The sequence below is a fragment of the Pinus tabuliformis genome, chromosome 2_2, assembly GCF_031772625.1.
Source record: "Pinus tabuliformis cultivar Carrire ecotype Pingquan chromosome 2_2, CPIR1, whole genome shotgun sequence".
NCBI lineage: Eukaryota > Viridiplantae > Streptophyta > Pinopsida > Pinales > Pinaceae > Pinus > Pinus tabuliformis.
Genome location: NC_142300.1, coordinates 501,117,368 through 501,132,547, shown reverse-complemented (window position 1 = coordinate 501,132,547; position 15,180 = coordinate 501,117,368). Strand labels below are relative to the sequence as shown.

At 33.6% G+C, this 15,180-nt stretch overlaps 1 pseudogene; it reads left to right on the top strand.

Annotated features, from left to right (window-relative positions):
• Positions 1–10,071: 10,071 nt before the first annotated feature.
• Positions 10,072–13,290, top strand: LOC149193558 (xyloglucan endotransglucosylase protein 6-like; annotated as a pseudogene).
• The last annotated feature ends 1,890 nt before the right edge of the window (positions 13,291–15,180 follow it).

Sequence of the window (15,180 nt, the reverse complement as noted above, 5' to 3'; positions counted from 1 at the left end):
AACTAATGGAGAAACCCACAAGATGTTTGAAATGGGATATATAAAATTGACATCCAAGAGTTTTTGTAATTCTTGTTTTACTATATCCATGAGATGTGGATTTAATCTACTCTGGGGATGTTGAATAGCATGGACATCTTTCTCTATATAAATATGATGAGTACATAATTGCAGATCAATTCCCTTCATATCAAAATATTCCTAAGAAAAACCCTGTTTATATTTGCAAAGAATCTGGATTAGTTTTTCTTGTTGCTGATCATCTAGATTGGCATTAATATTGAGGGTTTTACTAGGTTCAATTTCAATTGGAATGCTATTATGGACAATAGTCGTAGGTATATGATCATTATTTGGAATTTATAATAGATCCTCCTGGGCTTCATTATCGAGTATAGCCTTCAGCATTTCACATGTTGGATTCCCCACCGTATAAGGTTTGTTAATGAAGCCACTAATTATATCATCTTCGAGCTGATTTTTAAACTCAAGGGCTCCATATAAGCTAAAAGGAGAACGCATATTTTTCTCGTGGTATCTGTGTGAGCATGGTTGATAATTTCCAATAGGTAGGTTGGGTTTAGCGAGCGGCTATAAGATAAGTTTTTTTATGGTGTTTCCTTTTGCAATTGTCATATTATCTATCTAGAATACTATATATGCATCTGTTATCACTAACCACGACCTTCCTAATATTCGAGGGTGCCCATCGAGTCTATTCCTTGGACTACTAATGAAAACATCTACTAGGTATTCCGAAGAGTCCACAGAGATGATAATGTCTTCCAGAGTACCTTCTGGATTGACTACTGATCTATTATCTAACTCTGATAAGGTCAAATTTGGTTTCAAAGATATGATACCTAAAATACCACAGGTTCAATGAGTTAAAATATTTATGTCTGCCCCTAAGTCCACCAAGGTATTTGGGAAGTTGCAACCCTGAATTTGGACAATTACTACTGGATTATCAGGGTCATCATACTTGACAAGTATCTATTTTCCTAACATGAGGTCGGATAATGTCCTTACAAGGTGGACTATTGGTGGATCTTTAGGTTTCATCCTAGTCTTTTTTCCGCTCAAGTATTTAATCATTTTAGCATAAATTGGAATGTCTCATATAGCCTGGAGGAGTAGAACTTTTATACATAAATTCTTAATTCCCGTGCAAGATCGAAATCAGAGTGAATGGTTGGTTTAATTATTGTATGTCTTTTGGGGAATGGGGGTGTAGAAACTGTAATTTTATCAAAACTTTGTTGCTTGATCATTCCATCAACTACTTATGTTTCAGAAATGATTACAATTGGAGGAGTATGTTCTACTACGGGTTGCTCCCCAATATGAGTTTCATTATCTTCCTATTCTTGATTAGATTTATCACCTTCTGGGAAGATAACTCATCCAGATCTCAGCCATAGTTCATTATATTCAAGAGGGTTTATTTCATGATCCAAACATTCAATAATTTGTAAATATTGGACAGGTCTATTGTTCGGATTAGGATTCGGCTGAGCAGACAATTGCGGGTGTATTGGGGGTTGGGAGTTCAACGGTAATTGAAATGGAGTTTGCAACGATGGTTGAGACTCAGGTAGAGTCCCAAAAGGCATATTGATTGGTCTTACAGGATGCTGCTAATTTTGAGGCCACATTGAGTTCTGTACAAATGAGTTGGTCCACTGTGAAGGATGGGGGTTATTGGTTGAATTTTTCCATGAAGAGGTAGAATATTGTCCATATATGCCTGAGAAATGGTTCATTTGGCCAAGGTAACGCAACGTAAGTCTGGGATTGCCAAGTGGAATTAAAATATGGTTGTCTCCCTTCCATGTGGATCCAAGAATTTGCTGTTGAATGCACTATCCAAAATAAAGCAGAGATGGTTTGTGCATCATACCTAAAGGAAAACGTGCCATTGTCGTCATTATGTCATAATATATATTGGTTCTAGATCTTCTTCAGCTTCTTTAAACATGGCCTTTAATCCTGAGAGTGATGGAAATCATTCTGTCGAATGATCTTTCATAAAAATAGCGCATGTTTTTACCGTATCCAGTGGCCATTCCCTTTAGTTGTGTTTCTTTCGATAGTGAGGAAAAAAATGGCCAGAGCCTATTTTGCCTTAGCTTGTTTCTACTTGGCCTGTAAGAAATCCAACTATGTAGTTAATGTGCCCAAAACACAAGTTTTAAATCTTCTAAAATATTACCAATCTCTGCTCGAGTTATGCCTCCACCTAGATTTTTGTTAGTTCTAGTAAGAGAATCCCAAATTCCAAATCTGGTCTACGTACTTCCTTACGAGCACCTGATACACAGTTTAATAATATCATCATATTCTTCTTGGGAAATATCACCTTGCCCCATTAAATTAAGTGTTTCTATCCATTCATCTTTCATTCCCTTAATTAAAGAAATTTTCAGCACTTCCTTTAGTAGAGTGGTGTAAGGTGATCTCTGTAAGTTATACTGAAATCTCTCAACATACTCCTCTAAGGTTTCACCATCTTTTGTCGTCATTTTAAATATTTTGTCTTTTAAGTCCCTAGATTGGAAATAATATTGATATTTAGTAAGAAAAGCATTTTTCATTCCATCCCAGGAATTTATAGTACCTCCTCCTAATCCCATAAACCAATGTAGAGTTGCTACCTTCAAAGTAGAAGGAAACAATTTTAGTTTCCACAGATCAGTGGTGTAATCATACCCTCTACATAGGAAATCAAAATCGAATAAGAATACATCGATATCTTTAGAAGTAATTCCATGAAAAGTTGGGATATTTTGTAATGGAATGACTTTCATCGAGGAATTAGCCAATGCATCAACTATAGGATATTATATGGTCGAGGTCTATGTTTGTGACACTTGGTTCACCATTTGGTCAAACATTAAGCAATATCTTTTAGGGATTTTGTGATCAGGAGGTATTATTTGAGCAGGGGGACTTTGGTTAATGTTCGACCCTTGAGGGGGACTCACAACACTACTTAGATCACAAATTTTAGCTGATTTTCCTACAACAGGGGTTGCAAGGGGTCTAGGTCTAGGAGTTTGCAGATTCTTTTCAACAAATTGTGGCTCTGCTCCACTCGTTTATCCCTCGCCTTCTTTTAAATTACAAGAATTCCCCCCATATCTATTAGAAGGACTGAGGTTTTTAATAGGCATATCTTGGAAACTTTGCTCAAATCCTTCAATTTTACTGTGAATCTTAGTGTGAGTTGCAGCTGATGACTCTGCTACTCGAGGGGAAATGGTAGAACCTTTCCCAGATATTTTTCAGGGAGCTACTAATGCTTGAGATTAAGATTTCCACATGATTTAGTTTATAAAGGTCGATCCTCCAATGCCAACCTAACCTTGGGTTTTTGTGGCTTTTGATAGAGATTATTGTTTTATAGCTACATGATTCTTACTCTTCTTCTCAGTCATACATACCTACATAATTTAAATGCATTAAGAAAGGGTGGGGGTTGTCACAAGCTTTTTAATTAGTGCATGTGTAGGTTCTTACCTTTCATCTTCAATACCTAGCCATTTAGAGATATAGTCTATCACGTCTTTGACAACCTCCCCGACAAAGATGCCAAAATATTGGATATTAAGTTGCTCTTAAAGAATCACATTAATCCTCTATACATTATATTATCAACTTGGGATTTGTCTTTTTATTACAAGGTTGTTGATATAGTCAATGCATGGATAGTACTTCAATTACTAGGATCTATGTAAGACTAACATGAAGCAATAGCTAGGTAGGAACACTCTGAAGAAAATACTTTATCTTATCAAAATAGAGATAGGAATCATAAAATAGTTTAACTACATTTTTCGGAAATCATAAAAGTATTAAATTCTATAAAACCAACAATCCTCACTCTACTACGAAACTAAAGAATAAAGCACAATGTTTTCTAAAGGAAATTCTCTCTAATCACTAGATACTATAATTGTTCATAAAATTTAACAGTAAAACATGTAAATTGTAAATTCACTCAATTAAAAAGTAAAGTTGAAGATGCACACAACTGAATAGTAAAATCTGAGAATTCACACAATTGAATAGTAAATTTGAGCATTCATATAACTGAATAGTAAATCTGAGAATTCACACAACTGAATAGTAAATTTGAGAATTCACACAACTGAATAGTAAATCCGAGAATTCATGCAAGGAACAACAAATCATTCAAGCAGAAAGTATTAGAAAGTAATGATACAATGAAGACAATGATCGTTCCAAGATTGGGCCCATGATCTCTGGAAGTTAACCATCTTGGAGAAAATTCAATACGTCGGATTAAAACTAAACCATTTGAACTTTCATTGATATCAAAAGAGAATTACAAAAAGGACTGTAAAAACCTTAAGACAGTCTGTTGTTTAGTCACCTTTTACAGTCAGTGAGAATAATCATAATCATCTCCTTCTTTTTTTACTGGAGTTTAATTTCATTTATATATTACAACATATTTCTAATGCTGGAATAGTAAATCTATCCTAAGAATCAGAAGATTCTCAGGATTTCTTATTTAAACTATAAAATCTCCATCATATTTCTAAGATAACAGATTGTATCCTTTCTTTGACTGTCCCATGCACATAGGCACGAATCCTTGATCAGCATGTCACGATTAGCCCAACGGTTCTTCCACAACTTGGTTTGTCTTCAGCAATTTTAAGGAGCAACAATCATCCATAAAATATTTCCTATACATCAATTAACCCAAATTGTGAATTAATGATGTCTTAAGTATTCAAATTGACTCATTGACAAGGAGAATAACAAGATGTCATTAGTTAGTTTCTAGAACTTCTATTTTCCAAATTATTACAATATGAACTTAAAGAACTTGAAAAAATAATTATTAATTGAAGAAACAAAGGTAAGAAGTATATCAATTCCATGGCCCAATAGTTGGATACCAATTTCATTAAGTCCACAACCTTCAACCCCTAAACTGATGGCCAAACAGAGGTTTCCAACAAGATGATCATGCACATTCTATGCAAATACAACTTGAAGCATCCATGCACATGGGATGAAAGACTCCCCTATGTTCAACATAGCTACAATAGATCTCTCCATAACTCAATTGGAAATAACCCCTTTCAGGTGGGATTGGGATTCCAACCTCTATGTCCCATTAATGTGGCCATACCATTTGCAACTACTTAGGCGGATTCAGATCATGTCCAGGCTGAAGATGATAGGGCTAAAAAATTCATTGAGTTAATTCATCACATCTACCAGTATGTCCATGAAATTTTGGACAAAACTAATGCTAATTACAAACGGCATCATGATCAACATTAGGTGCCACCCAAGTTCAAGGTTGGAAACAAAGTTTGGTCACATCTGCAGGAGCGCCTCACTAGGCCCCACCACAAACTTTTCCCACTCTAATATGGGTTGTAAACCATCACCAAGGTTCTAGGGGACAATGCCTTCAATCTCAATATTCCACTGTTCCTTGGCCTGCTCCTAGTGTTCAATGTGAACCATCTACAACCATATTTTCCTCCATTATTGGACACATGAGACATTATTGGGCAGCTAACACCAATAGAGATCAACCCCAGCTGCATAAAACATGCCACAATTGACTATATCATGGATACAAATATAAATAACACTCACTAGCAAAGGATCTAGCTATATCGAGTTGTCAAAGAAGGTCAACTCCTTCACTAGGGTAAGTGGTTCACTAAGGATCGGGCTCAACAGAAATTTCCTCACGTCATGGAGGATTTTCATGCAATGGGGACCTTTTCTTCCTAACATGGGGGACTAATCCAGGTGGATATTAGTGGCCACCCGCCTATTCCACCTAGACTTCAAGTCGGTTTCATATGTTTCCTTGATTATAGTATATTTTTTTCTTGTATGCTTGGTAGGACTACATCTTCATCATGTCCAACTTCTCAAATCATGGGGGATAGCACAAGATTTTAACCCAATATTTTCAATTCGATGATACTTCATTTCCATGGCCATTTCCAATTAAGCTACCCCAAGAGGACTTGATTATAGTATATTTACTATTATTAGATTTAAGAATTTTTTGATCCATATTGCAAATGAGAATGCCTTTTATATTAATCGCATCATTAGGATTTATTTGACATTTTGAACCAACTAATGTGGTTTGTCCTCAGGATAAAGGTGAAAAAACCAATCAATCATATAGAATAAATAGCAAGGATGCATCAATGTCCAGAGTTAGCTGTTAGGAAATAGTTATTAATTAAAATAATATATGTTTAAAAACTAGTTGTTGGTAATTAGCTACTATAGTTCTATATTGATTAAATAAAATAAACTAATTTTTAATAATATTATAAAATTAATTAAATAAATAATTTTTTAATGCAATGAACAAAATATTGGAATATTAGAAAGTTTAATGATTTTATGAATATAAAGTAGTTAATAATTTATTTTTTAATTAATATTAAGAACTTAAAGATATTAAAATAAGCCATTATTTTTATTGAATAAAATAAAATAACTAGTGAAAAGAAAATCAGAAATATTTGATACCTAATATCTATTTCCAAAAAATAAAATTAAAATTAAAAAACGAAAGAAAAATGAGGAATCAGGGGGTGAAATCATGAGGAAAGGGCCGAAATCCATCTCTTACTTGATTTCCAACCATCATCATCTTGTTGATATTGATTTCATATTTCTCGATTCCAATCACCTCTCTAAGCTTCCTATGGTGGAAGTGATCGATGCTAGAAATGAATTTGGAATCCTCAATGTAGACATGGTTCTTGGATTTTTTCGCATGCTCAGCAAGAGTGAACGAGCAGGAATGATTGTGCCTAATGTCAGCAACATCCTCCTGAGTTCTCTGGTTTATGGAGCGACTAGTATCTCCAATGCAGGGGATCCCACGAGAACAAGGGGTCAAGTATACCCCTTTAAGGTCTTTAGGATCCATCAGGTCTTTAACACACTTAAGTTAACTTCTAATGGTATTAAGGTTTTTGAACAAAGTAGACACTCCATTCTTTTTAAGAATATGGGCAATATGGTCAATGGTCCCTTTGATAAAGGGAAGTTTAACCTTAGGGATAAGATTATCATGAGCAGTCTTAACCCTTGATTATTTATAGGCTCTATGAAAATCCTTGAGGCCTTGAGTTCTGCTATACCCATTATTTTCAAAAATTCTAAGAAGATGGGATTTTTCTTGCTCAAGGTGATTTTCGTAAAAAATTCTCAAAGCGTGGGTTGCAAGAGTGCTAAGGAACAAATTTTTTTACACAAGAAAATTATGTGAACTAGCATGAAGATATTGTTTCATTTTGGTTTTTTTGTGAAAAACTAGTGAGACATGGAACCATCTTTCATTCTAGAGAGGTGGATGTCAAGGAAAGGAAGGAAACTGTCTACCTCAACCTTCATCGTGAATTTGATGGAGTTTGATTGGGAATTAAGATGGTAGGGAAACAAATCTAATTTCTCATGACCATGGGGCCAGATGGTGCAAGTATCATTAACAAACCTCTTTCATATTTTAGGGTGAAATTGAGTTGAGGCTAAGGCCTTGGTCTCAAAATCCTCCATGAATAAGTTAGTGGCTATAGGGGAAAGAGGGGAACCCATCGCCACCCCACAATTTTGTTCATATAGCTCACCTTGGAAGTTACTGAAGAAAGTAGTGGTGATCAAAGGCCAACTAATCTGACAGTGTCATTGTCAATGATTTGATTTATGAAATCAATGGCCTCATAAATAGGGATTTTGGTATAAATGGAAACAACGTCAAACCTGACTAACAAATCCCCTGGGTCTAGCCTAATATCTTTCCACTCTTTAATAAAAGAAGTTGAGTCCTTAACAAAGGAATTAGTCTGACAAACAAGAGGTTTCAGCTTTTGAGCTAGGAATTTAGGCTCTATGACTCTTCAACTATTGATTTAGTGTTACTTAGTTTTTCTCAAGGAAGCCTTTTTTGGTTTTTTGTTTCTATATGGTATCTATGTTCAATTAGAATGTATGGGATCTTTGACCTACATCGATATGGAAGTCTGGATATCTTGTTGTACAATCACCCAGTGCTCATTATGACTTTTTCCCACTACACTATAATGTTTATATTACATTAATGAAATATAATAGCTTACCAACAGGAAAAACAAGTATGACTCGATGCTCTCTCTATACACCTATTCACACATTGCACATGTGGCCCCTTTATCATGTTGACCACTCTTAGATATAAATCTACACATACCTTGTACATTTAATTCCATATATCCCCCCCACCATATCATATAATATATAATCCCATATATGTTCCCCCTGGGTTCATACCATACTATTGTCCTTCAAAAAGCTTTGTTGTCAATGCTCTGCAATTGAAGGTTTTACATCTGAAGAAGCCATGTAATATGGTTTTCTTATTTTCCTTCTATATTATTTCCTAAAAATTCACCCAGCCAAAATTTGGAACCCCCTAATTTTTCCCCTAAAACTTTCATTGATGTGCCATAGGACCTAACATCCCCCTCTAATCAAACTAATTAAAATGGACATTTTGAGAAAATTAGATATCCCATTAAATTCAAAATACTGTTTGGAAAATTAAAGACTGGTTCACTTTTTTTAATATGCATATTTCAAATTGTTTGAAGGTATGATAAATAGACCATGCATAATCACCATGTATTATTGAAAATTCATAAGTCATCCTTATGTTGAATTCAATGTCTAAAATATTCTAGAAATTTGATGGACATGACTAAATTCGATTAATTGAATTTTCTCATATCCATGAGATTTTCGGAATGTCCCAACATCTGAAATCGAGTTGCACTCATGCCAATTCATAATTAATTAAGCCATGCAAGTTTCTAAGTTTACATAGTGAAATGGTGCATGCATTATTCCAAAATATCTTCCAACAATCACAAAAAAAATAATTCAATTCTTGGGAATGTGAAAAATGTGTCCTTATTTACCAAGGTTCTCTTGGATGAGGTTTTTCATGTTATAAAAGAAAGCACTGATTCTGAAACAACTAAACTTGCAGAGTTCTACTTGCGTTCCACTTTTTTCAATATCCAAGGAGGTTATTATGAGCAGATATCTGGAGTCACAATGAGATCAACTCTCTTAATGATTGTCACTACTTTATACATTCAGTACTTTGCAATAAAATCCCTTGAATCATACCCTTAAAACTAGCATGGTGGAAGAGATTTGTTGATGACACCAACATAAAATGGACTCTTGGTGGGGCAACGCTTGAGGAAATTTTCAATCATCTTAACTCTATCTCGTTGGAAATTATCTTTACTATGGAGCTTGAAGAAAACAATAAAATTCCTTTTATAGATGTCCTTGTTATTAGAAAGGAGGATGGTACTTTGGGACATGAAGTCTTTAGGAAGAAAACCCACACTGAAATCTATCTTCATGATGAATCTTACCATCATCCATCCCAAAAATTTGGTGTCCTTAACACTCTTGATGTTAGGGCCCTTAGAATATCCAACTTTTATGACATTAATGAATAAATTAAGCACTTAAACTCTGTATTTAAGAGTATAGGATACAAGGACAAGGCTGTTAAGAAAGCTATAAAAAGAGTTGAAGGAAAGGTCCTCTCCAAGGGACCTCAATCTAATTCTGTTAAAGTATTCCTTCCATTCATTCAAGGAGTTAAAGATAAGATAGAAAATATTTTAGGGAAGAATGACATATTCACTCAGTTTACAACATGTGGAATGATTATGCAAAGAATGAGGTTTGTCAAGGATAGGATCGATCAACAACAACTTAAGGGATTTTATAAAATTGATTGTTCTTGTGGAAGAAGTTATATTAAAGAGACATGGTGATCATTAGAAAAAATATTGAAAGAGACTAGAGCTGATATTAAGAATGAGATATCATGCACTTCAGCCCTTGCAAAACACTCCTCGACGACCAATCATCATGTTTATCTAGAAAGTGCCAAAATTATCGCTAGGGAAGAACACTATCGAAAGAGGAAAATCAGAGATGTACTTGAGACTATGAAATATCCACACAATCTCAACAGGGATGGCAGGAGTGAGATTAGTGGAAATTGGCTTCCTCTTATCAGACGTATCAACTCTTCAAGGTATGCTTCCGAGGTATAGTATCTTGGGTATAACTTTATTTCCTTTCCTTATCTTCAATTTCTTAAATAAAATAAAAAATTTAGCTCCATCATTAGTATCATTCATATATATATATATATATATATATATATATATATATATATATATATGTATATGTATATGTATATGTATATGTATATGTATATGTATATGTATATGTATATGTATATGTATATGTATATGTATATGTATATGTATATGTATATGTATATGTATATATATATATATGTATATATATATATAAGCTTTAATATTTTAATTGATTTATTAGTTAGTTATTTATTTATTTTATTAATGAACAACATTAATTAATTAAATATTATCAATAATTATTTATTCATCATAATAATTATTTATTTATTACAATAGATAATAATTAATTATTCATAAATAAATAAATAAATTTATTATTATTATTATTATTATGATATTATTAAGACATTTATTTTTTTCATGAATATGGATCCCTTTTTGGACTCGAAAAATCAACAGGATGTATATAATACTATGGATAATCTGAACTATCATTTTTTAGTAGTCTAAATAATAGACAAAAGAGACTTTTGGTAGGAATTTGGCAATAATTTTAGTAAGATTATGATTTATTATTATTTAAAATTCACTTTGAATGTATAAATGGATTCATGACCCTAGAAACCTCGACCATTTCAGATTAAAAATTTATACCTACAAGTTTTAAAAACATCTAAGGAATTTTGGACAAAATTGACCACAATAAAATATTTGGAAAATCTCATTTTGTCTTGTAGTTAAACTATACATTAAAATAATGATTCAAAAAAGCATATTTAAATTTAATTAATAAATATATAATATTGTTGTTTTGAGGCTTCTGCGATTTGTATTGTGTAAAATTTTCTTTCAGAATTATCGCATTCATTATTTTTAGAATCAACTTTTCGAGCCATCCACTGTGGCTCATCATCAGGATAGATCTATAAAATGATGAGCCACGGTGGATGGCTCGAAATGTCGATTCTAAAAATAATAGATGCGATAATTCCTGAAGAAAATTCTACACAAAACATATAATAATTCAAGTTTACCTAACCTATCTATTTATTGCCCACGGGGCTTTGGATTGACGGTGAATGGGTGCGCTGTTAAGGCACTCCTTGCGATAGGTCACTGGTTCAATTCCCTGTGGGTACTTAGTTTAGTCTTAACCTAGAAAAAAAAAAAAAAAAACCTATCTATTTATTTATCTATATGTCATCAATGATATTCATATTACCTTGAAAATTTAAATTAAAAAAATATAAAATATGTGAAAGGAAAATGATCCATATATATGTAATTATTTAAATTATAGAGAGATGTGAAATTTATATAAATATAATAATATCAAGAATTAACATATATCCTTATAACTTTGGATCTACCAAGTGTCCAAAGGAATCAAATTTCTAATGGCATAAATGTTTTCTCAAAATTTTCACTAAATTTTTTTTTGCATCTTGAGAGAGATTTGATCTCTCATGGAACTTTGTAGATCCATGGATCTATGAGAGTTGTTATAATAAAATGACATTGTCATTAAATTGGCATTATCATTATTTTTAAAGCATGTTGACCAATTATGAACACACCAAGAACAAATTTCACTTAAAAGTTGTGAGCAAGGTTTTACTAACTAAATATGCTCTTTGAAAAATTAAGTTCATATTAAAAATAATTAAGCATATAGATAAAATTTAATATTTAAAATAGGAAACCCTAATTATGTTCCTCTTAGTTTAAAGAGTAATTGTATATGCTTGAAATAAATAATATTTAAAATAGACAATCCTAAATATATTCCTCTTAAATTAAACTATAATTATGTATGCTCTTAGGTTGAAATCACTTTTTTGCCTTAAGCATGTAGTAAAACAAATTTTAAATAACTAACTTATCTTAAATAATTTAAAGGAACAAGTAAATGTAAAAGTATAAAGACTTAGTTGTTAATCTCTTACAAACCACCTCCAAATTAATTACGTCATAAGGCATTTCACTCTGGGAACAACTCCCCTCGTGTACACTTATCATCACTCTGTGCCATTCGATCAAATCTTAGACGATTGGATTATTCTCGTCCGCTGCTTTTATCAGTTGCACTCACCCCAACGATCCTCGCTAGACATTTTATGTTTTATTTTTGCACAACTATCATATTGTAGTCGGCCGCATTCATGGTGAGTCGTGTTGGTTGTATACAAAGTAGGCAGGTTGTTAATTTGAATTCTCATTAATATTGTTGTCTTTGAAGGTGCACGATTTTCTTCGAAGAGCACATACATCTTCGGAAAAGCAAATGTGCATATTAAGCTCATTCCCGGGGACTCTACTGGCACTGTTACTGCATTCTATGTAATTGTCATTTTCCATACATTAGATCAGATTATATTGCATTTCTTGATTAAGTTTAATCAATGATTCAATTTATACTTGGTGATTGCAGATGTCTTCCCAAGGCGATCAACATGACGAATTCGACTTTGAATTTTTGGGGAACACTTCTAGGGAGCCGTACGCTGTGCAGACTAACGTTTATTCAAAAGGGGTTGGCAACAGAGAACAACACCTTTTCTTATGGTTCGACCCAACTGCAGACTTTCATTCCTATTCCTTTCTCTGGAATCACCAGCAAGTTGTGTGAATATATATATATATGATAATTTCCATGCCTAGTTAGTCTTTGTACTGCAGTGTCTGGTGAGCTAGTTGTTTGATTGATTGGAGTAGTTTCTTTGTGGATGATGTGCCTATAAAGATATTTTCCAACAATGATAAAAGAGGAGTCCCATATCCTCAAACTCAACCCATGGGCACATACTCCTCAATATGGAACTCAGACAATTGGGCTACTCAAAGTGGAATTGTCAAGACCAATTAGAGCCACATGCCTTTCATTTCCACATACAAAAATTTCAGCATTGATGTTTGTTAGTATTCCTCGAAAACGAACTGCTCTTTGTGGTGGGATCAACCTTCTTACACTTCTCTTGATGCAAAGCAGAGGCTGAAACTAAAATGGGTACATGAGAAATATATTACTTACGATGACTATAATGATTCAATTAGATTCCCCACTCCTCCAGCAGAGTGTGAATGAAATTCCTTCTTTAAACTTGAGCTCTCATCAAGATCCCTTGATCATATGAGTGATCATTTCTTTGTTATTTCATGCATTCCCCTCAACTTTGATGGTAGATGGAAATCCATTAACTGCAGTGGTACATTCATCATTTTGTAAAATTTGAAGGGATGGAAGTACCTTTCACTGGAATTGATGTGTAGTGAGAGATTCATCATTTTGTAAAACATGCAGAGGCAAGTAATGTGTTTTAGGGGCTGCAAACGTAACCCACATTTGAGGGCGGGTATGTATGAGGTGTAGGAGGATTTACATGAGAAAAGAGAAACTTTGTGTCTCTTCTCAGTATGTGTCTGTGCAGTTAAATCAAAGAATATATGAAGTGCCCTCTAGAGGAGAATATTCTACAAATAGCCAAACCATTTCACGATTTTTAAATCTTTGACTTGAGGTATTTTAAGGCCCTACATTTTTTCAAGAAAAAGAAAAATAAAGACAAATAAAGGAAGGATTATATGCTTGTCAAATTGAAACTTCAAAATGTAAAAACAATGACTGGAAAAATGCTTAGGTCAGGTTGTAAATCCATTAATTTTAAAAGAATACACATGAACAGAAATTCTAGTTCTACATTTTTCAATGATCATAAGCATTAATAAGAAATGAGTTCTTAAATTGTGAACTTAGCAATTGTGGCCTTAAACTATAAGACCTTCCCACTCATCGTAGTGCATATTCCCCTTAAATACAAGTTAACTCAATATGACTTTTATAATTCAATGCAATTATAATATATTAAGCACAAATCTATCTTCGTCACAACATTTTGATTCACACAGTTCATTCTGGGAGCCCCTTTTGGGTAAATGTGATGTTCACAAATGCTAAGTTGCATGAATTGTTACTTCACTTTTTTGGGGGTTATATAATAATGATCAAATTCTATCAAATTAGGTTAATTGATGTGAGAATTAGAAATTTCATTAGGGAATTTAATAGTATGATTTAATTCCATTCGCTTAATTTATCTAATTTCTTAGTAAACTGAGCTATGAACCTTTCCTTCACATCCCATCACTTTATCATGCATGGTGAGCACCAGTATTGTAGCAATAATGCTACAACTCCTGGGCTTCCTACTTTACTTTTATCAACCTAGTAGTTCATAACAAACTTGGAAGCGTCAGTGTTGTATGCACAAGTACCAGTTCTTACTACAAGCTGTCACTTGGTTAGCTGGCACAAGATCACTAGGAGCTCAAGCCAACTTCTATGGATTCCAGAAGAAGCTCTATATGTGATGAAAGAAAGGAAATCTTACTCTACGGAGGCTACTCTACTTGTATAAAGGAAAAGAAGGCTGAAATGTAAAGTAAGGCTAAAAAACCCTACTTAACCAACTAATCCTACTTTTGCAGAAAGAGGGATGAAAAACCATGAAATGAATTCCATTACCTACTTAGAAAGTAAAAAACATCTATTCAAGCTATTTCTAGAAGTAAATGAGCAAAAAACATCTTTTTGGATTTTTATGTATTTTTATGTGAAATTTTCATGCATGTAATTAATTTGATTATGGATGTGGCAGTAATTAGGTGGTGATGGAGGGCGGTTTTGGGACTTGAGAAGATGTAGGATGGTGTGAATGGTTTCTAGAGGGTCTTAGGTAGCCTTCTGGAGGCTTTTATTGAAATCAGACTTCAAAAATAAGCCTACAGGAAAATCTACAGGAGGCTGCAGGGGCTCTACAGGAGGTCTATAAGAGGATGTCGAGAGAAGTTTTGGAGGTTTTGAAGGTAGGAGAGTGGGTGGAAAGGGTAGCTGAAGGCTAGGATGATGTGTTAAGGTGCCTAGGGATCACCAAGGATTGCTAGGAGCAGAAAAGATGGTCAGGAGAGAGGAAAAAAT